Below are 25,506 nucleotides of genomic sequence, written 5' to 3'. Positions count from 1 at the left end.
ACGGTCTCTACCACCTTTAAATCCACAGTGCTGCAGTCTGGTCAATCCCCTTGTACAAGCAAAGGGAGCGCCCTCACCAAAACTCCCTACCTTATTTCTGCTGACTCTCTTTTCACCCTTTATTTAGCAAGCTTTAGTCAGTCTCAGTAACATTAAACGAAAGCTCACACTGACCATATATCCTTTCAGAATCATCTTCTTTTATGTCCAGTCCTTGTTTTTTAGTTTCAGAATCAAGAATTTGACCCACCTGCTATGATCCCTTCTCATAGGAGAGAAAGCATTGGACATTCTCACTGCTTGAATCAAAGGTACAAACAAAACAAATCTTATTTCAAAACATTTTTGCACTACCTACAATTTCATTTCAATTGTTTTTATTATAATTTTAATCTTGATAACTATAATGAAATTTAATCTTGGTTTATTAAGGCTACTACTTTTAGTATTAGCTAAGCATCCAAAAAAACAAATTTTAGGAACCTGAGCCTTTTTTTCCAGTCCCATTGTCAGAAACACACTGTACCTAGAATAGGTTTTCTATGTATGGCTCAGTTGTTATATTAATTTTGGCTTTAAAAATCATTTGTAATTAGCACACCAAGGAATGAGGCTATGCAGCTACTTAACATTATATATATGTTTAACTTACACTTTGTTATTTATTTACTTCAACAAGTTAGATGGGGGCTGGTACTATGGCGTAGCAGGTTATGCCGCCGCCTGCAGTGCCTGCATCCCAGATGGGCGCTGGTTCAAGTGCCGGCTTCTCTGCTTCCTATCCAGCTCTCTGCTATGGCTGGGAAAGCAGTAGAAGATGGCCCACGTCCTTGGGCCACTGCACCCACGTGGGAGACCCAGAAGAAGCTCCTGGCTCCTGGCTCCTGGCTTTGGATTGGCGCAGCTCCGGCCATTGCAGCCAATTAGGGAGTGAACCAGCGGATGAAAGACCTCTCTCTTTCTGCCTCTCCTTCTCTCTGTGTGTAACTCTGACCTTCAAATAAATAAATAAATCATTAAAAAAAGAAAAGTTGGACCCAGCCCTGCAATTAGTTTGTTTGAAATGTGTGCCAGTTGAACTAATGAGAATTTGTTTTCCTAGGCCATAGAGAGAAGCCTCAAATGTTTATTTTGTTAGTGGGTCACCTTGAAGCCTTAAGTTTCTCAAAAGCTGTATCTGGAAATGAGAAAAGTTAAAATAGAAAAAGAAAACCCTGAGCAATTAAGAGTTTAAGAAGTGCTAAATATTTTCAGATAAGTTCCGAAAACAGTTACCTAAGACATTTGATATACTTGCATTCCTGTTAATTCAGCAGTTGACAGGAAAGCAAATCATTAGTAAACACTTATAATAGTAGTACTTCCTTCAGAAGATTATTGTGAGGATTAAGTGAGAAAAACAGCCTGGCATAAGTTAACTTCTCAGTAAATGTATAATAGATAAGTCCCTGGTGGAATCCTGGGCAGAAATTACTCCAGAAAACGACATAACTATTGCTGATACTATGGAGACAGTGAGAACTTCCTGACTAGCGATGTTCCGTAGGGCTATTTGGAAGGGAGGTTCACTGAGCTTTAATGGGAAGAGTGCGAGTTGAGGCAGAACAGGGCATGTAAGGAGAGGTACTGAGAATCTGATAGGAAGGGGAATGCAGAGTGTTGTGACCACAAGCAGAAGACTGACCTTCCAAACAGCACCATGGGGAAACCTCTAAAACGTGGAGATGCACAGGTAAAGCAGGTTACCAGGGAGAGACAGGATGAATGGAAAGCCAGCATAGAGGAGACTCAATGGAGGGCAATTGTTAGTGAAATGGTACCATCCTACCTAAAGGGCCATCTTGGGCTCTGACCCAGCTGCCACCTTGTACACTAAGTTTGGCCTCTCTGGGACTCAGCCTGACTTACTGGGAGTCAGGTGACAAAATGGCCCGATAATAAGTGGCGACCCCACTCCCACTCTAATGGGATTCATTGTGGCCACTCCCTCATGCCTGGAAAGCTATAAATAGGATCTGCTTTAACCCAGGGGCCCTTTGTCCAGCTCTCTCCCTCGAGCCTCTCAGGTTTCCCCACATCAATAAACCCTTTCCCTTACTCCGGCATTTGGTGTGTTCTGTGGTGGCCTTTCACTGGTGCTGTGACTCGGATCCAGGCTCTCTCTTCTACCTTGCTCTCCCTCTGTGGATCTGAGCTGCTTTGGGATTCTGGCTTCCTGTCAACCACAAAACACACCCCAGGACTTCCTTCTTTGCCACCAGTCGCTCTGTGATTCCCACCCACACATTGGCCCTTCAAAATCTTGAAGTAAGACAGGGCTGGCCGAGGATCCTTTCATTGCAACTTTCTACAGGCTGTGGTTCCGCACGACTTCTCCCTGAAGTCCTGGCACCAGGCACCACAACTCCCGTGACCTCTTGCCTCTAACGGACTTTGGGCCCCGGGCAACAGTGAGTGTGGGTGACGATTCAATCCCCTGTTTCCCTTCTACGGGCGTCATGCCCTGGGCTCCAGTGGGTCTGGGTGACAACTCCACTCTCTGCTCCCGTACTCTCCCCATCTCAGGGATGTCTGATATCTGCTAGTCTGACCCCACAGGTCACCATGGGAGCTTCCTTGTCCCACGTTCTGCCTGATTCTCTTCTTGGTTGTCTCCTAAATCATCTTGTTCCTCTCAGATTGGCTCCAGAGCTCAAACACCATTGCCTCATCTTTCTTTGTAATCAGGCGTGGCCCGTGTATGACCTTGACAACCAGTCCAAATGGTCACTTAACGGCACATTTGACCCTGACATTATTCAGGGTCTCTATCACTTTTGTGAGCATTTGGAAAAGTGGAAGGATTCCCATATGTTCAAGCTTTTTTTTTTTTTTTTTTTTTTTTTTTTTTTTTTTTTTTTTTTTTTGACAGGCAGAGTTAGACAGTGAGAGAGAGAGACAGAGACAGAGAGAAAGGTCTTCCTTCCATTGGTTCACCCCCCCAAATGGCCGCTACAGCCGGCTCACTGCGCTGATCCGAAGCCAGGAGCCAGGTGTTTCCTCCTGGTCTCCCATGCAGGTGCAGGGCCCAAGGACTTGGGACTGTACTCCCGGGTCACAGCAGAGAGCTGGACTGGAAGAGGAGCAAACAGGATAGAACCGGCACCCCAACCAGGACTAGAACCCAGAGTACTGGTGCCACAGGTGGAGGATTAGCCTAGTGAGCCACAAGCTTTTTTCTGTCTCTGTTCTAAACCTTCTCTGTGTACCTCCATTTCCCTGGCTCAGGTCATTTTGGAATCCAAGGTTCCCACCAAAGGTCCAGAGCCTAAGCCAAAATCCCTTTTTTCTTCGATCCCACAGACAAGCCTCCACCTTACCTCCCCAAACCACAAGCACTGGCCTAGCCACTTCCTGCTCAAGCCCTGGCACTGTCGCCTCTCACCCAAAGCCCACGTCCACTCTGGCCCTTGCTATCTCGTCAGCATCCCCACTCCCTCCTAGGAATTCCAGGAGGCAGCACTGGCTTCTACTACAGCACTCATTGTACTTTCCCTGCCTTATCTCAAATTCCCTGCTGGACTTTTCCTCAAAACCAGCCCCTGTACACTTCTACCCCTCCCCCTGCTCCCTGTGCCTTATCACAAACCAAATCTCCATTCTGACCTTTGCCCTCTCCCATTCCACCTAACCAACGTTCTGTGCCTGCCCTCACACCACCACCTCGAGTCCTCCCCTCCACTCTGGTACACAGTCCTGGAGTCACTTGCTCCCGGATGGCAGCCAGGGAGCCCACCTACAAGTTAACTCTATAAGATGTGATGGGCGGAGAGGCATTGTCTGGATCCATGTTCCTTTCTCACTTGCTCATCTCTCACATATCTAATAAAAACTGGGTTCCTTCACATCTGATCCAATGATGTACATTAAGGAGTTTTGATATTTAACCCAATCCTATGATCTGACTTTTTATTATGTCTTTATGATCCTCTCCAATAACCTCCTTCCAGAGGAGTGAAGGTAGGTTTGGGAACAAGTCTGTATCCATGCCTTTGAGACCCATCAGACTGACCCTGCCCATCCCATAGGAGCAGATGCAGCACCCAAATAGGACTCTAATTGGAAGTACAAATCTCCCAGTGGCATAATGGCCAGAAATCATTTCATTACTAGATTATTAGCTGGTCTCAAAAATCCACCAGAAAGGCTGTAAATTAAAATAAACTTGGAGAAGTTATTCAAGATGAAAAGGAAAATACTTCTACCTTTTAATAATGCCTTATGCAAACTCTCCTCCAATATGCCACTTAGACCCAGAGTCTCCCAATGGTCGTAACTGTTTCATGAATCATTTCTTTGCCCAGAGTTTTCCAGACATCAGAGCAAAGTTAAAACAGTTTGAGAGAGGCCCATTGACTCCACAGGCAGAAATTCTAGAGGCGGCCTTTAAAGTATATAATAGGAGGAATGAGAGAGCCCAAAAGGAAAAATTCCAAAGGCTGGCCAAAGATTTTCAGCATCCTGCTGCTTCCAGTAACCCTGCTAACCACAGGAGTCCTACTAACTCCAGGAGTCCTCTGGGTTTGTGCTTTAAAAGTAACCAAGTGGGCTACTGGGCCAGAATGTGTCCCAGTCCCAGAGACCACCCACCAGGTCTTTGCCCTAAATGTCACCAGAAGGGCCATGAGGGAGTAGACAGTCCTCTTGTCTGTTGAGTCAATAGGCCATCCACCCCACCTGTGCCGTGGGTTGACATTTTAGGACTGGCTCTTGAGGACTGAAGAAGCCCAGACTCCTGCCCCCCAACTATGTCCATCACTCTGTGGGATCCCAGGGTAACTGTGATGGTAGCCGGTAGGCCAATTTATTTTCTTATTGACACAGGGGCAACCTTCTCAGTCCTTACCCAGTATTAGAGGTCCACCTCTCCTGCCTCAATCTCCATAGTCAGAGTGGAGGGAAAACTTACAGACCCCTACAGACTCCCAATCTGCTCTGCTTAATTAATACCAGGCCCTTCTCCCACTCTTTTCTTGCCATACCTCAATGTCTTGGGGAGAGACATACTCTATCAGTTTGCTGCTCAGCTGGTTTTCTCTCTTGGCCACTGGCCTTGTCCTCCAGCCTGCCTTCACCTCCCTTTTAACTACCTCTCTCTCAGGACAACCTGGTCCCAGCCACTCTGCCTATCTCAGGTCCCCTGTCCACTGTCAGCTTGCAAGTATGGGACACCAGTCACCCTACGGTAGCAGCCCATCATCCTCCCATCCAGATAAAATTACAAGACCTTTCCACATTTCCTTCCCAGCCACAATATCCCCTATCCCTTTCTACCCTTAGAGGTCTAAGGCCGATAATTTCAAAACTCCTCCACTAGGGCCTACTATGCAAGACTAGTGCCCCCTATAACACCTCAGTATTGGTTAAAAACTCAGTGGATCCATCCATCTGGTACAAGATCTCTGCCTTATGAATACAGCAATAGTATCCATATACCCAGTGGCTCCCAATCCATGCACTCTCCTTTCTTCATCCCAGCATTCACATCTTATTTCTCTGTCCTGGCTCTAAAGGACACATTTTTTACCACTGCTCTACATCCTAGCTCTCAGGACATATTTGCTTTCACCTGGTCTGACCATGACACCCAAGTATTCATTAAACTGACCCAGGGGTTCTGGAGTAGCCCCACCCTGTTCGGTCAGGACTTGACAAATGATCTAGGTACCCTGGACCTATCCCCCCTCCTTCTTCTCCAGTACCTCAATGACCTCCTCCTTTGTGGCTCCTCAAAAATAGATAGCCAATGACAGACTGCTGCTCTCGTCAACTTTCTAGAAGCCAAAGGTTATCAGGTACCCTTCACCAAGGCACAGCTTTGCTTATCTGAGGTAACCTCTCTTGGGATACATCTCGCTCCCACGCACAAGACTATCACTGTAGACAGAAAGCACTTCATAGCTAACCTCCCACTTCCTTCTACCAAAGAAGAAATTCTTTCCTCTATAGGTCTGGCAGGATGCCTTTGTTCACAGATTCCAAACTTCTCCCTTCTAGCCCTATCATTCTACAAAGCCACAAAGGGATCTCTCCAGGAGCCCCTCAAAACCCCAGTCATCTCCCAATATCATAAGCTCCAACAGGCTATTCCACAGGCCCCTGTCTTACATGTACTACATCTCGCACAGCTCTTCCTTATTTATGTCACTGAAAACCAAGGAACAGCCTTAGGGGTTCTTGGCCATCAAGTTGGTCCCTCTTTTGCTCCTTGTAGCCTATCGTTCAAAAACATTAGACCCCACGGTCAAGGGTTGGGCATCCTGTTTACAGGTGCTAGCCTCAACAGCAGTTTTCATACAAAAGTCAGAAAGACTCATCTTTGGCTCACCATTTACCATTCTTTCCTCACACCATCTATCAGAGCCCCTAACTTACAAGGGCCTCTATTCTCTCCCACCATCTCACATTCTGACCCTTCAGATGGCACTGAGGACTCTACCCTGACTTTTAAACCTTCCTTCCTCTTAACCTAGCTAGCAAACTCTCCCTTGAGTTCCGTTTGGTCCAGACTGAACTACTCCCATTTTCCCTGCTCTGAATGAGGGCCCTTCCAAGAAAACCTCTCAATATTTTGCCTTTTGAATGATGTATGGATGTCCCTTGAGTCCTCCGGCTACAAAATCTCAATCTCCACTCTTGCTGCTCCATTTACTTTTGCTTCTCCTCAGATATCTCTGAACAGAGTAATGGAAATACACAGACACCTACTCCCAGCTCCAGGTCCAGCTACCTCAAACAGCTTCCCTCCTACTATAGTGGGAGACGAGGTCTTTCTGTCCTTTTCACACTTCTCCTTACCCTCTACTCCCACTAAACTCCAAGATAAATGGACTGGACCTTACTGGGTTATTCTCATTACTCCTACAGCAGCAAAGTTACAAGGAATCCTCCATTGGGTCCACTCTACCCACCTCAATTGTTCCCTTCCCCCTCATTATACAGTTATTCCCACAGGGCCACTCACAGCCAAGTTTACCTGGACTCAAGTTTCATTACCAACAGTGCCTAAAAACGCAGACCCTTTTGTGCTTAATGAACCTGCCTCCAAGAAACAGTGACTACCCAGACACCTACCATTTCCAACACCGGTTAAGTACTGATCCCCCTTTTTTTTTTTTGACAGGCAGAGTGGACAGAGAGAGAGAGAGACAGAGAGAAAGGTCTTCCTTTTGCCGTTGGTTCACCCTCCAATGGCCGCCGCTTATACTGCTACTAACTCTTCCTACAGCTTCTGTGGGAGGAGCATCAAACACATTCTTTGCCCATCCACCCCTCTTGGCTCCTTTCAGATATTGAAGATTTACACCTCCAGGAACCTTCTCAGACTTCACTCCTTTTGAGATTTACAATTTTCCATACCTCCTATTATTGTGTCACTCCCTCTTCCATATCCATGATGAATTTCCCAATAATATCATCCCTTCTGCTCTTTTGTGTCTGTCCAACATAGACACTAGTCCCAGGAACACATTTTGTGTGGCAATTTTAGATTTACACCACTTCCACACCTGCTAATTTACTTAACATAATATTCTGTCCCATCATGGGCCTTATTACTCTGTACTTCAATTTCATTCAGACCTGCTCATATAATTGTGTTGACTGGACTAGATATCATTTATCTCATTTTAGAGCAAATCCATGTTACCTCTGTCTAATTAAGGACAACACAGGATCTTGGAACAATGCTTACTGGGAAGGGTGTTCATCATGGTCCTGCAAGTACTACCATACTGACCATGTATTTGGCCTCCAGGGAAAACAATTCTATATTGTCCTGCCCAAGAAAAACTCATACTGACTTGAAGGCCACAGGTAGACACAGATCACTGAGCCCAGCCCTTTTTACCCTTCACTATAACTGAATCCTACCTTCAGGCCTGGCAAGATGGGGTTGAGAGATCTGTCTCTTTGTTCACGGGATCTAACATGTGAGATCACCAAGGAACCATAGAAATCATCAGAGTCTACACTTAGCTCCCATGGATGTGGTGGTTGATATAGTAAAGGAGTTCCCTAAATACCTGTCCAGCTAATTAACCCAGCCAAACCTCCCTTAACATGGCTACAATTTATCAATCTGTCCCTCACCCTATTTTATCAACTCTACTTTACCCCTGGTCCTTTACCAACAACGATGCTTTATATGTGCCCCCCTTGGGGAATTTTCCATTGCAGCTATCCTTCATACTAATGTTTCCACTTCTACAAACTCCTATACCCTCAATTCTCAGAAAATCACCTGTCATCTTCCTCTACATTCAGGAGGACAAGATGCAAAATGTTGGATTACCAACAGAAGAACAACCTAATGGGCTTTTGTCACCAAACATTCCCTGTGTCATCAATATAACCCTCACTTCCGTAGCCTCCCACTCTAGCCCACCTGGAACTTCATTTCTTTGAAATTATATCTTACACACTTGCATCAACAGTTCTACACCCAGTCCATGTGTACTGGTAATTCATTCCCTCAGTCTAACATTATAGGACTACTCAGAGTTTCTTTTACAGACTAATTCCTCTACCCCGTAACAAAACGAGCGATCTTTCTCCCAGCCTTGGTTGGAATTCAATGGTGCTCTCAGGAACTGCTCTAGGCCACAATGTTATTTCTGTGAAACAGTTCCAAGAACAACTCCAACAACTACAAGAGGAGGTCACCAAGTCCATTGAAACTTCAGCAGAGGCTATTCCGGGCCTTCAAAATCAGATCACCTCACTGGCAGATGTAGTGTTAGCAAATAGCAAGCTCTGGACCTTATAACACTTGAAAAAGGGGGAACTTATGTTTTTCTGGGAGAAAAAAATGTTATTATGTTAATTAATCAGGCCAGGTAGACCAAAATTTTAAAAAGCTCCAACAAATAGCCACATCTATAAAACAGTCTACCCTAAGTGAAAAAGTCTCTCTTCTCTTCTTCCCTATGGAGTCCCCTCACCACTTGGTTAATACAACTCCTATGCCATTGGCTACTATTCTCACCCTGGCTTTTATACTACTTTGTGTGCTTAAGTGTTTACAGGAGGTGATAAGGAATGAACCAATGCCTTTAGCAACCAGGCAGTCAATCAAATGCTACTACAGGGCTATAACTGGGCTCCCCACCCTAGAGATCACAACTTGAAGTGTTGCCCCACCAGTGGAGAGTGACTCGTCACCCTATGTCAGTAGGAAGTAGCTTTAGAAGATAGATCATCATCCCTCCACCCCTCCTGGGCCTTTAGGGCCAACATAATCCCATGCAATACTTGCTTTATAAACAACAAAAGGGAGGCATGTTAGTGAAATGGTGCCATCTTATCTAAGGCACCATCTCAAGCCTAGACGTCATTTTGGGCTCCAGCCCAGTGACCACCTTGTACACTGAGTTTGGCCTCTCCAGGACCCAGCCTGACTTACTAGGTGTCAGGTGACTGAATGGCCCAACCGTAAGTGGCAACCCCACCCCCATTCTAACAGGATTTGCTGTTCTCACTCCATTCCTGCAAAGCTATAAACAGGGCCTGCTATTATACACAGGCCCTTTTTCCACTCTCTCCCTCCAGCCTGTCAGGTTTCCCCACATCAGTAAACTCTTTTCCCTACTCTGGAGTTTGGTGTGTTTTGTGGGGGCCTTTCAGCAAAAAAGCTCTAGTAATGACAGTAAGGCACTGAAGAAATGTGTGTTTCCACTTGGGTTCTTCCTTCTTCAAAATTAGAGGCAGCCCAAGAACAACACCCAGCCATGGTCTAGAAAACATTTAGATGTAGGTATTTACATAAGATTAGTTACTAAAATTAAAAATTACTTCTAGCGGCCAATGCTGTGGCATAGTGGATAAAGCTGCCTATGGCATCGGGATCCCATATTGGTGCAGTTCGAGTCCTGGTTGTTTCACTTCCAATCCAGCTCCCTATTAATGTGCCTGAGAAAGCAGCAGAATATGGTCCAGCTGCTTGGATCCCTGTATCTACATGGGAGACCTGGAAGAATCTCCTGGTTTCTGGCTTTGAATCAGCCCAGTTCCAGCTGTTTTGGTCATTTGTGGAGTAAACCTGAAGATGGAAGATCTTTCTCTCTGTGCTTCTGCCTCTGCCTCTTCCTTTTTGTAACTTTTCTTTCTCAAAAAAAATAAATGAGTAAAGATCTTTAATAATTGAAGATATTACATTATCATTTGTTAGGCACACATTTATCTTATTAAAAAGTTTCAGTAAGAGTTTTAAGAAACTATATATATATATATATATATATATTAAAGATTTATTTATTTATTTGAAAGTCAGAGTTACCCAGAGAGAGGAGAAGCAGAGAGAGAGAGAGAGGTCTTCCATCTGCTGGTTCACTCCCCAGATGGCCGCAATGGCTGGAGCTGCACCCATCTGAAGCCAGGAGCCAGGAGCTTCTTCTGGGTCTCCCACGTGGGTGCAGGGGCCCAAGGACTTGGGCCATCTTCTACTGCTTTCCCAGCCATAGCAAAGAGCTGGATGGGAAGAGGAGCAGCTGGGACTAGAATAGGCACTCATATGGGATGCCTGTGCTTCAGGCCAGGGGATTAACCCACTGCACAACAGCACCTGGCCCAAAACTATATTTGTATATATCATCTGGAAACATGCAAAATAGTGAATAAAGTATATCTGATGAGGCTAACCATTTTTTTCCCAACTAATTCAGAATCTAAGTTGAGGCCAGAGAGGGATATTCTTAAATATGCATGTATAAAATTTTTGATATTTAAAAATTACTTGAGAACTATTTCTTTTCATTACAATTATGCTAAATCTTTCAAGTCATTTTATGAATGATCAGATGTGATGGGGTCTTTAGTGTATTTAAGACTACAATCATCTGGGGCTCGCAGTGGGGAACTTCATAAACTGAGGTCCTTCTCTGTGTCCCACTGAAGCATGTAAAGGAGGATGAATTGTGGGCTGCCCACGCGCACATAATTATACATCATCTTCCCACACCGTCTGTCCCATTTTTTAGCAAGTTTTCCATCTCATTTTCTCCTCATACTGACATCATCACAGCATGTCTACTGCTTTCTTTGACAAAAAGTACAATAAAGAGTAAAAATAGCAAATGTTACAGAACAATCAATATGTTTTAGTTAATTATATTCTTAAAGCTTAATTTAGGTTCAACTTGAATTGATTATTTTTCTTGAGTTTTATTTCTTAGAGATGTAATTGAATATTTGTCATTGATTATTTGATGCCTGTATTTGCTTTCTTGCTTTTCTTGCAGAGTGAGCTCCATGAAGGCAATTTTCGTGTTGTGTTTTTATATTCCTGGTGTTCATCACAATACCTAGAACAAAATAGATCTTGTGAATTTATATGGTCAGAATATTTTCCTAAATGAGTGCTAACCACCCATTCATCTATTTAAAATTAGGATGAAAAGTTTTGATCTAGTAGTTGTCTCAGCACTGTGTGCAGGGCAAAGCTCTGGCCCTTATAGACTTATACAGGGGTACTTCCAAAAATGTGGGGATAGATGAAATGAAATAAGCTTATTCTGCAAAAAATACTTAGAATTCTTGCATTTTTTTCAGAACATGCATTTTTCATGAATAGTGTGAAGACTCCTCATCATTTGGAAGGAGATACAGACAATAAATAAATAAAGATAAGATATAGTCTTAAATATTGATGAATTTTATAAGAAAAAAAAGGAAGAGCAGGGATTGAGAGACTGAGGGGCCAGGGATATGTTTTAGATACTCAGTGTACAAAGTACCAAGATGGAAATAAATGTGGAGTTCGGAAGGAATTGGTTTATGCTGGGGGCAGGGGAGTGTTTTAAATGTTTTGGTGAGGATTTTACTGAGTTTGATGAGAAGCCATTGTAGGATTAATGTCGGAAGAATGATGTAGAGTGATTTACATTTATTTGTTTATTTATTTACTTATTTGACAGGTAGAGTTACAGACAGTGAGAGAGAGAGAAAGAAAGAGAAAGAGAGAAAGGTCTTCCCACCATTGGTTCACCCCCCAAATGGCCGCTACAGTTGGAACTGCACTGATCCAAAGCCAGGAACCAGGAGCTTCTTCCAGGTCTCCCACGCAGGTGCAGGGGCACAAGGACTTGAGCCATCTTCTACTGCTTTCCCAAGCCACAGCAGATTGCTGGACTGGAAGAGGAGCAACCAGGACTAGAACTTGGTACCCATATGGGATGCTGGCGCCACAGTTGGAGGATTAGCCAAGTGAGCCACTGTGCTGGGCCCAGTGATTTACATTTGAAAAGAGTCACTGGCTACTCTGGAATATCAAGAACATTAAAGTGACAGGTTAAGACTTTCAGCAGCTAGAAGAGTAAGGGATGAGAAATAGTCATATATGAGTTGTTTGGAAGTAGAAATGGAGATATTTGATGATGACATTTGGATGATAGATACTCAATTTAGCAGTTAATATTATACCACTATTAACATGATTTTTTCTGTGAAATAAGGTCATCGTTTATCCTTCCATATGTAAACATTTTGCTTGGTACATTTCCTACATAGTGTCACATTCAGAGAAATATAGTATTCCCAAAGATAGATTGTAAATAATACCAGCTTTTATGACATTCTCTTGGAGAGTAACTCAATGGGTTGCTGATTTTACACAAGCAGCTCTCTTAGCACCCTCTTTCCCCATCGTCTTGGTTACCTCTCATCTCTCTCTTTCTCTCCTTGTAAGTTTGGACTTTGTCCCTTTCTCATCTCTATCTCTATCGTGAGACACTGTTCGCATTTTCAAGAAAGGATCAAAGCCTGCTCTGTGTATTTTTCTCTCCCTTTTGCCCACCACTGCATGACACAGCAGTTGCTGCAACAACAAAGCCTCTACAGTTTTAAAGGCCAAGGTTGGGAACTGAGGGGGAACGTTTTGAGACTCATGCAATAATTAATACCTGTTGCCCATCTTACCTTTATTATTAGCCAAGAACCCAAAATCAGAGATCCAGAAGATCTAGAAATCAATTTTACTTAAATAACTAGAAATGTTTATGGGGCATTTTTGGGACAGTATCTAAAAGATATCATTTTGCTCAAAATGCTTACTTGTAATCATAAATATCTGTCTTAAAAATAAAGGATTAGGGGTTGGCAATGTGTTAAGCCACAGCTTGACATTCTGCTTTTCCATTTTGAAGTGCTAGCTCAAGTCCCAGCTATTCCACTTTGGATCCAGCTTCCTAACATGCGTGGAAAGGCAGTGGAAAATGTCTCAAGCGTTTGGGCTACTACCACCCATGTGGGAGATTTGGATGGAGTTCCCAGTTCCTGGTTTTGAACTAGCCATGTCATGCCTGTTTTGGCCATTTGTGGAATGAACCAGAAGGTGGGTGAACTCTCTGTCTCTCCCTCTGTGTCACTCTAGCTTTCAAATAAATAAATACTTTTTTTTTTTTAAAACATGAACAGGCCGGCGCCGCGGCTCACTAGGCTAATCCTCCGCCTAGCGGCGCCGGCACACCGGGTTCTAGTCCCGGTAGGGGCGCCAGATTCTGTCCCGGTTGCCCCTCTTCCAGGCCAGCCCTCTGCTGTGGCCAGGGAGTGCAGTGGAGGATGGCCCAGGTGCTTGGGCCCTGCACCCTATGGGAGACCAGGAAAAGCACCTGGCTCCTGGCTCCTGCCATCGGATCAGCGCGGTGCGCCGGCTGCAGCGCGCCAACTGCGGCGGCCATTGGAGGGTGAACCAACGGCAAAGGAAGACCTTTCTCTCTGTCTCTCTCTCTCACTGTCCACTCTGCCTGTCAAAAAAAAAAAAAAAAAAAAAAAAAAAAAAAAAAAAAATGAACACCCTTATGCTATAAAAATATAGCAAGTATTATTTGGCATGAAAATGTTTTAAATTTTCAACTGATTCAGGAAATCACTGAGGATCTTAACTGTTCCTTACCTTGCTAATCCTATTTATAGATTGTTATTGTCATTTTAAGTTGTGTAATTTTCTGTTAATTATTCTAATTTTTTTCATTCACTATACTATTGTAAAATAATCCACCGCTCCATCATGCCAGTCAGTCCCATTTCCTCTTTTCTTAATTGGATGTTATGTCTGTTACACCATGAACTAGCACATAGGGCTATTTTTCCTCTGTCTCTAAATAAATAAATAAAATAATTATTTAGGGTAGATACAATCCTCCAGGTATTATGAAAGGAGTATAAAATGAGAATCAATGCAGGAATATTTTTAAATTTCATAGCATGAGCAGATATATTTTGTTAAATTATCCATTCCACTTTTGTAGGAAAAGTGTGTAGCAACACAAGACTGTGGCAAATTCCTAATTCATGCAAGAGGATATCAGATATTCATGTAGCATCCTTTCCATGTCATATTTTGCCATGTAATTTTGTTACATTACTATAGCTTTTAACTACAGTTCTCTTCACTTGGAATTTGGCATTTAATCCATACATAGCAGGTTTAGTTTAATAATTAAATAAGCAAATATATGCAAAACCCCAAAATCATAGTCTTAATTAATACAGCATGTTCATTAGTAATTCAAAGAGAAATTGTAATTCTTAGAAAACTATGAACAGCTGTACAATAGCAGTATATGTCTAATACTAAAGAGAATGAAAAAACTGATAGATCATATATATTTTATGAATGGTTTAATGGCTCATATAATTACAATTTTTATTCCCTATAATATACTCAAAATTACAAATAGAACAATAGTTATGGTACTGTAATCATGCTTTAAAACAAATTCTTTTGAGAAAAAAGAACTTATCTGATTCAGGTCTTTGTTTCCTCTAATTTCCTTTTTTTTTTTTTTTTCCAGTGATGTAACCTCTTATTATGAGCTTGCTAAAATCTCCTCTGTATAAATACATATATGACAAAGGTCAATTTAGAGACACCAATGAAATAAGTCAAACATCTTTTAAAAAAGATATTTTTGTTAATAATAGCTTCTTATAATCTAAATAGAAGAATACAAAAATGTATATAAAAAGAAAAAAATACCCAAAACACCACCATAAAGCTAGACATTCATTTTAATATATTTCCTTTCAGTTTTTCTGTTTTTGTAGGTGCATAAATTTGTTATCACTAATTGGAAAAATATTTATGTATGTACTATTTTGTATCTTGTCTTTCAGAGTTAGTGTCACATCATTAACATTTTCAAACATTAATAAGATTTATTTTTAAAACAGAAGAACTTAGGATAGTGCTAAGAGTTATGGAGAATATAAAGTAGAATAATAAGGCTCAGGCTACTCCGAACATGTCAGCAACCAAGTCAGACAGCATATGATCAAGCCCTTGCCTAGGTTTCCAGGTGTAGGTGTGTTAGCTGAAAATAAACAGAATCTTTTGAGAGTGATATATGGAAGACAGCACATGCTGGGTTGATGTGGTTTCATAAAAAAGAGACAAAATCTTGATTTCAAAGATGGGACATGGAAGATGTAATATATACTGTACTCAAAAATAAGTGCAAGGAGATATCAAGCAGTAGGAATTCCTTCAGGATTATGGAGTTTTATTCCATGAAAAATTGGCTCATAAGATTACAGAAGCTAAAAAGTGCTGTGGTCTGCTTTTTGCAAGTTGAAGACCCAGGGACCCAGGAAAGCTGTGTTCTGGGCCTAAGGACCAGGTAAACTGGTAGTGTCAATCCCAGTGTGAGGGTAGGAGGTCGACCAATGGACCAGCATACCAGGCTGGCAATGTTCCCTTTCACTAAGTCTTTCTGTTCTATTTAGGCCTCCAGTTGATTGAATAATGGGGGAGAGCAATCAGCTTTACTTAATCTGTGAATTCAAATATTGATGTTTAGCCAATATTGTAAAACTTAACTATCAAAACATTTAAATTAAAATCAATCTGATATTAAGAAGATCTCTATAAAATTTTTGAATTGTATCAAATTGAAATGTCTTAATCATTTGGAGTATGCCAGGAGAACAAACTTGAAATTAAGAAATTTCTCTTGATATATCATACTCTCTACCTGACTGATTAAATGCTTATCAGTATCTGTTAGGTTCTAACTTCAGAGTGAGAGTCCCTTTGGATGTGAGTAAGTAGGCTAACATGTCAGAGTAAAGTATCATCAAGAACTTCATATAGATTAGTAAGATTTAGAGTCTGTGCATGGAACAGCAAGAAATAGCTAAATGAGGAATAGCAAATAGCAACACAAAAGAACCTTACAAGGAATGAGGCAACTTGACAGTCATGTAGTTATTAAGGCACTTGTATTCAATGGCTTGTGTCTCGTCTTGCATACAAGTTTTGTCTACCCAGGGCATCTCAGCTTTAATGTCCATAAAGGGAGTAATTTCTGAATGTTCAATGTCTGGACCCATTAGTGGATGACAAACATATTTAAAGTTCCTAAAAAATTTTAGCCTATGGTTATTCAGAATTGTATGTGTTTTAAAAACACAGTTATATAGTTCACTTAATTTAATTTTTGACATAAATTTTCATAGGCGCTATAAACTTTAACCAAGAACACAGAGATAATAAATGATCGAGGAAGAAACTATAAACTTAGATTGTACTTATTAAATTCTAAATTAATTTGCCACATGATCTGTCTAACGATGTAAAGGATACTTAGCTTCAGAGTTTCTTTGACATCATCTCTCTGTATTCATTGCTGATTATGAAAGGTGAAAACTAAAGAAACCAAAAAATGGTAACTTTTCCCAAATTGAAGATCAGGAAAGCAAAACAGGTAGGATAATGCAGATCCATTGAACTCCAGAGAGACTCTATAATGGATTTAAGTCCCCTTATACTTTTTTTTTTTTTAATTTGGCAGGTAGAGTTATAGATAGTGAGAAAAAGAGACAGAGAGAAAGGTCTTCCTTCTGTTGGTTAACCCCCAAAATGGCCACCATGGCCAGCGCTGAGCTGATCCGAAGCCAGGAGCCAGATGCTTCCTCCTGGTCTCCCATGCGGGTGCAGGGCCCAAGCACTTGAGCCATCCTCCACTGCCCTCCTGGGCCACAGCAGAGAGCTGCACTGGAAGAGGAGCAACTGGGACTAGAACCTGGTGCCCATATGGGATGTTGGCGCTGCAGGCAGAGGATTAACCAAGTGAGCCATGGCCCTGGCCCCATCCCCTTATACTTTTCTGTAATTAATATTTATTGGTGAATGATAGTCTCTTTTTAAACATTTTTAAGTTTAAATAAATCAGTGAAAACCTTTCTACAAAACAAGACTCAAGTTTTGTAGGCATTTCTGAAATTATTCTGAGTTCAATCAAGAGGATTCTTAAAGAAATGTATGTAATTTTAGGCATAAATTGTATAATTATTTCATTAAATTCCAAGAATATTTATTGAGGGGCCGGTGCCATGGCTCACTTGGTTATTCCTTCACCTGTGGCGCCAGCATCCCATATGGGCGCCAGGTTCTAGTCCCGGTTGTTCCTCTTCCAGCTCTCTGCTGTGGCCCGGGAGGGCAGTGGAGGATGGCCCAAGTGTCTGGGCCCCTGCACCCATATGGGAGACCAGGAAGAAGCACCTGGCTCCTGGCTTCAGATTGGCATAGTGCTGGCCATGGTGACAATTAGGGGAGTGAACCAATGGAAGGAAGACCTTTCTCTCTGTCTCTCTTTCTCACTGACTATGACTGTACCTGTCAAATAAATTTAAAAAAATGTATTTATATCATAATACATATCAGTTACCAAATAAGACACAGAATTTGAGCCTCTTGTGATCCCCAGGTCATTTCTGGGTCTTTTTAGAGAATCCTTTCTGATGTGTGAAATGGCAATACACATAAAGCTTGCAGAGATTCCTGCAAAAGGACATAGAATAATAATAATGTCCACTTTAAAGGCTAATAGAAGAGTTTAAAACTTAAAGAAATGTTGGGGAAGGCATTGTGGTGCAATGAGTTAAGCTGTCACCTGTAGTGCCTCCAATTCTGTTCCAGCTCCCTGCTAATGGCCTGGGAAAGTAGCAGAAGATGGCCCAAATCCTTGGGCCCCTGCACCCACGTGGGAGACCTGGATAAGCTCCTGGCTCCTGGCTTCAGCCTGGCCAAGACCCAGTTGTTGCAGCAACTTATTCACATAAAGAAGGTCAGGAGTATCCATGGTCTTGTTTTATCTGAACACCTAAAGTTCCAATGCCACCAAAGCTTACTCATTAGCATTTTCAAGCAGACCCTTCTATGTCTTCCAATTGTATATATAATATCCAATGTATATATTACCTATGAGAAGTAGTGGGTGAAAGTGTTAACTAATTCCTCATTTGTACAGGCCACACTGGATCAAATCTTGTGCTTCAAGTTGATGTCCAGTGAAAACAATAATTTAGTGATAAACAAAAAAATCTGTCTTAGTTCTTCACTCACGTAAATTTAAAATATCATCAATACGATAGTAGCACACAATTCTTAACAAAATTTTGACAAAGATTTTAAACATTATTTGCAGCAGAAGTGATATACAAAGGTATTTCTTGTTTTTGCTGTTTGATTTTTTTCTGATAAATTTTAGTTCCTACATGTAAGGGAGAACATGAATTCTTTTTGTTTGTTTGATTTTTGTTTATTAGCCTTGCCTATTTTCCTGCTGGACTATTGCATTTTTACTTTTTATTTGTTGAATTTTTTACTTAGAGGAACACTATGACTTTCATTATCTGGTAAATTAAAAATATGTTTTCCAAAAAATATATAAGTATGTTTTTTAAATAAAAATTCTGGGGTCTGTGGTGTTACATATAGGTTAAGCCACCACCTGCAGTGCCAACATCCTATTTGGGCACCAGTTCAATCTCAGCTGTTCTACTTCTGGTCCAGCTCCCTGCTAATGCACCTGGGAGGGCAGAAGAGAATGGCCCAATTTGTTGTACCCTTGCACCCACATGGGAGACCCAGATGATACTCCTGACTCCAGTTTGGCCCAGCCCTGGCCATTGCAGCCATTTAGGAAGTGAACAAGTGGATGTAAGATCTCTCCCTCTCTCTCTCTCTCTCTATTGCAGCCATTTGGGAAGTGAACAAGTGGATATAAGATCTCTCTCTCTCTCTTTTTCTCTCTCTCTGTCTCTCCTCAATGTAACTCTTTCAAATAAATAAATAAATCATTGTTAAAATAAAACATCTGCCTTAGAAATCAAAAGTGAGCAAGAGTGGCTAAATTACAATATAGATAAAATAGACATCAAGACAAAAATTGTTATAAGAGAAAAGAGTTCATTTTATAATGATAAAAGAATTCAGCAAAGTTGCAGCGTGCAAAATCAACAAAAATAAGTAGCATTTTTATATAATGACGTTGCTATGATCTCAATAAAAAGTTACAAAAACATTATGTGCCTTGGATTAACTTTAACCATGGATACAATAAACCTCTACAATCAAAATTAAAGACACTAATAAAAGGAATCAAAGAAAATTTTAAACAATAGAAAGACCTCCCATGTTCATAAGCTGGTAGAACTAATATTATCAAAATATCCATATCATCCCAAGCAATAGATAGATTTAATTCAATCTCCCTCAGAATAACAATGACATTCTTCACAGAATTGGAAAAAAATCCTAAAATTCAAATGGAAAAACAAAAAGATTCTCAACAGCCAAAGCAATCTTGAACAATAAAAACAAAGCCAAGGCCAATACTGGATTTTAAGAACTACTACAGTTCTATTTTAACAAAAGAGCATGATACTGACATAAAAATAGACACAAATTGGAATAGAAACAAATAAAATTCCAGAAATAAACCCATGCATTTACAACCGACTTAACTTAGTTGACAAAAGTGCTAAAAGCAGTCCCTTGAGAAAGGATAGTCTCTTCACAAATTGGTGCTGGGAAAACTGGATTTCCACATGCGAAAGTTTGAAACAAGGCTCTTACTGTACATTCTGTAAGAAAGTAAACTCAAAATGGATCAAAGATCTAAATTTAAGACCTGAAATTATAAAATGACTAGAGTAAAGCATAGAGAAAACATGCCAAGACATTGGCATAGCCAACAATTTTTTGGATAAGGCTCTGAAAGCACAAACGATGAAGGTAAAAATAGACAAATGGGGTGATGTCAAAGTAAGAAGCTTCTGCATAGCCAGGAAACAATCACTGGAGTGAAGAGACAATTGACAGAATGGAAGTAAATATTTGCTAACTATGCACGTGACAAGAGATTAATATCCAGGGGCTCAAGAAATTCAATAACAACAAAACAATTGATCCAGTTAAGAAATGAACAAAGGATCTCAGTAGATATTTCCCAAAGCAAGAACTAAAAATGGCCAACAAAGGCATGAAAATGTGAGCATTATCACTAGCTCTCAGGAAAATGCAAATTAAAACCAAAATGATGTTATCATCTCACTCTAGTTAAAATGGAAATTATCGAGAAGTCGAGAAATAACAAACGTTGACAAGGTTATAGAGAAAAGTGAAACATGATGATTGGTGAGAATTCAAGCCAGTACAACCATTATGGAAAAGGGTATAAATTTACCTTATGACCCAGTTATCTTACTTCTGGGACTATATCCAAAAGAAACAAAGTCAGCCTGTGAAAGAGATATCTGCTCTCCCATGTTTACTGTAGCACTATTAAGAATGGTCAATATCTGAAATCAACACATAAGCCCATCACAGGAGGAATGGATGAAGAAAAATGGTATATATACACAAAGGTATATAACTCAGTCATAACAAAGAATAAAATCCTAACATTTGCAACCAAGTAGATGGAACTGGTGATTATTATGAAAAGTGAAATAAATAAACCATACACAAAAAAGCCAATACCACTTGTTTACTCTCATGTTCAAGTTAATATATAAAATTAGAAAATGAGTTTGTGCCATATTATTTGGAATATAATTACAAGTGGTGCTTTACTGACTTATGCCTTAAAAATAATATATTCTTTCATTATAAAATCTCATCACAAATACTATGTTATTGTAATATTAATATATCTGCCATTTAAAAAAAACTAGTATATATATAATGTATATTAAGTGAATATGGCAAAATTTTAAATATATCTGTGGGGAGCAACACGGACTGGACTGAGTTACTGGAATTAAGACTTATTCTATGCATCTGCTCTCCCACAATATGGCGCTGGGAGAGGAGAAAACAGCTTCTACGCAGCTGCCTCTTGCCAACTTGAGTGATGACCTCCAGGAGCTGATCCTGCTCCTGATTGGAGGAGAGCAGCGTACTCGGCGTGTGGGCAGCCGAGTTGGGATTGGCGGAGGAGGACTATAAAGGAGGAGAGAGACAACATGCACCAGGAACATCTAAGGGGAACATCTATCTGAAGGAACACCTGTGCAGCCCCCGAGAGAGCCGGCCGGCGGTGTGCCGCTCCCCTGCGGAAGTGGGGAAAGTGGCCAGGGGGAACCGCCCTTCCACGGAGGTGGAAGGGATAGTAGCCAACCCGGGAAGAACCAGCAGCAAACCCGGGGAGGGCCGAGCAGACAAAAGAACAGCGCAGGGTCCTGTGTCGTTCCTCCACGAAGACGGGGAGCGACATAATGGTGCCGTGACTTGGATGTGAAGCCTAGGCAGGGTTTAGTGTCGTTCCTCCACGAAGAGGGGGAGCGACAATATCAAACCTGAAAATTTTTTTGGAATGAAATTTTATAGTTCCAGCTAATATTGATTCCTTCTACTCCTTCCTACCTGAGCAAGAACACCATCACGAAACTGTTATGTATTCCCAGGTATGGCTATGCACTTTTCCCACATATGCTTTAGAGTCCTAAAAACACATTTTGGGATTTGCAACATTTCTCACATAGTACATAATGCTTTCTGCCTGCCTACTCCGATTATTTTTATATTTATAATGCCATAGTTGAATGTATTTCATTCAACTGAAATGCTACAGAGTAATTATTAATGCATTCTTATGGTTAAAGAAAAGGTTTTCTTTAAAGATCACATGGATTTTTTCAACCCTAAGGCATATCTTTTTACTTTCTTTACAGTGTCTTTCATTGAACAGAAGTTGTAAGTTATCACAAATGTCATACCAGTTTTGTTGTTGTTGTGGATCATACTTGTATCATTTAAAAAATACTCTGCAGAGTAGTGGAGAAAAATGAGGAGGCTAGACCAGCACAAAATGGCATGATGAGAGTGAGCTAGCAGATGGTTTTGCAAGAAAAGGGATCTCAAGCAGGTTTTTCAGTTTTTCAAAGTATCAAACCTATAAGGTAGTACGGTTTATGGAAATTGAAATACATGTCAAGATCTGCTCAAGAAGGAAGATGTTGTCTTCTGTTATGGTTTGGATATAGTTCAATTGTCTGCCAAGACTTCAAGTGTTGTAATTTAATATCCACTGTGGGATATCAAGAGAGTGGAAACTTAATCCAACAAGGTGTTTGGGGGTGGAAACTTGGGTAAGGGATGAGGATTAGATAAGGTCATTAGGGTGATCACTTAGTGACTGAACCCAGGTCATTTTATCATCAGAGTGACAGAGACACACAGATATACATGTTTCCTGTCTGTCTAGGTGATGTCATGTGTCACCTAAGGATTCTGCCAGCAAGAAGGTCATCTATATAGAGTAGCCTGCCTCTGATATTTGATTACAATGAATAATGGACTAATGAAGTTCCTGAGTTCAAGTATCTCAAGCCCGTGCAACCCTTCCTTGGCTGAGGTGGTCAATGTCTCGGCATATCTACCACCACTGGAGGCAACGCTTTAAGCCAAGGCATGCAAGCTGGGAAGTGCTCACTTTTTTTGTGACTGGGGAGAGTAAGTATTAAACTATCTTTCACAGACTTCTGCTGCATTTAGATAATCTCAGTGGTACATTTTTCATAGCTCCATCATTTAAAAGTGGAATAAAACTCCTTCCAAGAAATGTTTCCCTTTATTTAACTATATTTTGTATATCTATGCCTATTCTTTCTCCAAGGCCATCTGTCTATCCAATATAAGGCAGGCATGATTTTTCTATGTAGAGCATTTCTCTCAATCTAAAGTATCTGTTAATTGAGAGTTTTTCAATTGATTCTTCCAGAAATATTTCTAATCATTTAGAAGTATTTAAATTTAAGCTGATATATAAAAAGAATATGGCTTAAATTTACATATCAATGTAATAATTATTTATTGGGCTATTTTATTATTTTGCAATGCTTTCTTCTCATTATTCTGTTTCAGGTTTTTTTTTTTTTTTCTCATAATGTTGTATCAAATTGGAACAATCAAAAGAGAATGTTTTTGTAAAACAAGCTATAAAAATTGTCTCAGTAAATATTTTGGCAACTTAACCAATATGTTTCCTGTCACACTCTAACCTCAGAAAAATGAGAGGGAAAAAAGAACATCATTAGATTACTTTAATGCTCATCCAAAAGATATCTCATATCTACAGACAAGCATACAGGAAAGAATTTGAGAGAATGAGGCAAATTAGAAAGTGGATCAATGACATAGCAATTGAAGTTTATCAATTCAAAATCAGCATCTATCATTCCCGTATGTTCTTATAGGTACTGAAGCAATAAAAAGAGAATGCAAGGAAAACATTTCTGAGGAATCCTCATAGTTTAGCAACAATGGCAGGTGTAGGTTTCTCAAATAAAAACACACATTCCAATAGGAAAATAAACCAGCTACTATTTATGTAAACCATGACTGTATCTGAGAAATACAGACTCCTTTCAATAGTTAATTTTAGAGTTTAATTAGCATCTAATTTTCATAAGATATGTACATAATTCTAATATTTTACAGTTATATTTGTCAGTTAATGCCATCTCTTCCATGTATGTAAAAATTAGACAAAAAATAATGTTCTAAAGGGGATCTATATAAGTCCTCCAGATAATCCAGATAATTTTCATGCAAGTTAAATTAGGAAACCATTACTTTTTTCTGGACTAAATCTCTGAGAAATTTAATACCTTAAATATTTACATATATTTTGAATGTATTTGAAGAACATGATTATATTCTCTGGTATTAAAACATTATTACACAAGCAAAGAAATTTGAGATGCAGTAGCATCTTTTTAATGCTTGTGAGTCACTAATCCTTTGAAGTGATAACTCACGATGATAAAGTAAGAATATGTTAACCATAGTATAAATAAAAGAGAAACTTTGGGACAAGCATAGTAAGTTAAGCCTCCACTTGTGATGCTGCAATCCTAAATCAGAGCATCTGTTCCAGTCCTGGCTGTTCCACTTCTGATCCAGCTTCCTGCCAATGCGCCAGTGAAGACAACAGAAAATGGTTCCACTGCTTTGGCCTCTGCCATCAATGTGGAAGCTCAGGATGGAGTCCCTGTCCTGGCTTCAACCTGGCACAGGCTGGCTTTTGCAGCCATTCGGGGAATGAATCTGTGTATTGAAGATCGATCTCTCTTTCTCTCTTTCTCTCTCTCTCCCTCTCACCTTGTCTGACATTCTGCTTTTAAAACAACCAATAAATCATTTCAAATAATGATATGACGTTTTTGCATTGGTTTGAAAGGAGACAGGAAACCTTTTCCATAACAAATTTTAGAGAATTAATATTCATCAAGTAATAATCTCAGGTTTCATAAAGTTCATTCTGATGTCATTAAAAATACAAGAACATGTAGACTGGAGAAACTGCGGTTTCAATATTATTGCATATATTTGCTTCATTAGAGATCTGCTGAGCCTAAGCTAAAATTTAATTTAAAACATACAATTATAAAATTATCAATATTTACCAATTTAAAGAATAATATGTTTCAGAAATAACAACTGAGAAAGCAGGCATGTCTTGTGCTAAAATCCACTATGAACTCATTTATGAAGACATAAATCAGACCAAAAAAATCAGACATAGACCTCATCTGCAATTAAAACTAATGAACTATTTTTATCTTACTAACAATCACCAAATGTTTCAGAAACAAAAACAAAACCATTATATTTCAAATTCACAAGATAAAGAGGAAAACAAATATGTTTTAGCAGCTACATTTTTAAAAGTTTAACTGTATGTTGTTCTCTAAGAAGAAATGAACAAAAAAGGTCTTGAGCACATTAGATTATTGTAAGTACTTATTTCATGAATATGTAAAAGAAAAATGTAAAAAAATAAAATTATCTTTAAAGCTTTTCCAATATGAAATGTATTGCCTTTTTTTTTTAGTAGGTAGATCACCTAGATTTTATCTAGACTGGAATACCTTAAATTTGGAGTATTTTTGCAACTTTATTGTGATTATCATGAATATAGGTTAGGAAAGAAATGCTACTTTGTCTTAATGTAATAAAATTATATTTTGCTGTTTATTTTATTTAGAGTACGCATTCTGTTTTTATTCACTGGGTTGAAGCATCATTGTCTTGGTCATTAATCACTGAATATTCCAGTGATTTTTGTTTAAGTCTACACATTTGAGTTCAGTTTCTATCGAGTTTGCATTTATTACATTGTTATCCATAGAGATAAAAACACATAAAATGATGCCACAAAAAAGTAAATCTAATATAAAAAC

At 40.0% G+C, this 25,506-nt stretch overlaps 1 long non-coding RNA gene across 1 annotated transcript; it reads left to right on the top strand.

Annotated features, from left to right (window-relative positions):
- The first annotated feature begins 1,564 nt into the window (after positions 1–1,564).
- On the top strand, positions 1,565–25,200 carry LOC127493949 (uncharacterized). The gene is made up of 3 exons (XR_007924583.2): positions 1,565–1,732; positions 13,179–13,366; positions 22,527–25,200. It is a non-coding gene; the product is annotated as an uncharacterized lncRNA (long non-coding RNA).
- Positions 25,201–25,506: the final 306 nt, after the last annotated feature.

Source organism: Oryctolagus cuniculus, chromosome 4, assembly GCF_964237555.1.
Source record: "Oryctolagus cuniculus chromosome 4, mOryCun1.1, whole genome shotgun sequence".
In the NCBI taxonomy this organism is placed as follows: Eukaryota; Metazoa; Chordata; class Mammalia; order Lagomorpha; family Leporidae; genus Oryctolagus; species Oryctolagus cuniculus.
The sequence above is the reverse complement of the archived record's forward strand: the minus strand, read 5'-3'. Positions and strand labels throughout refer to the sequence as shown.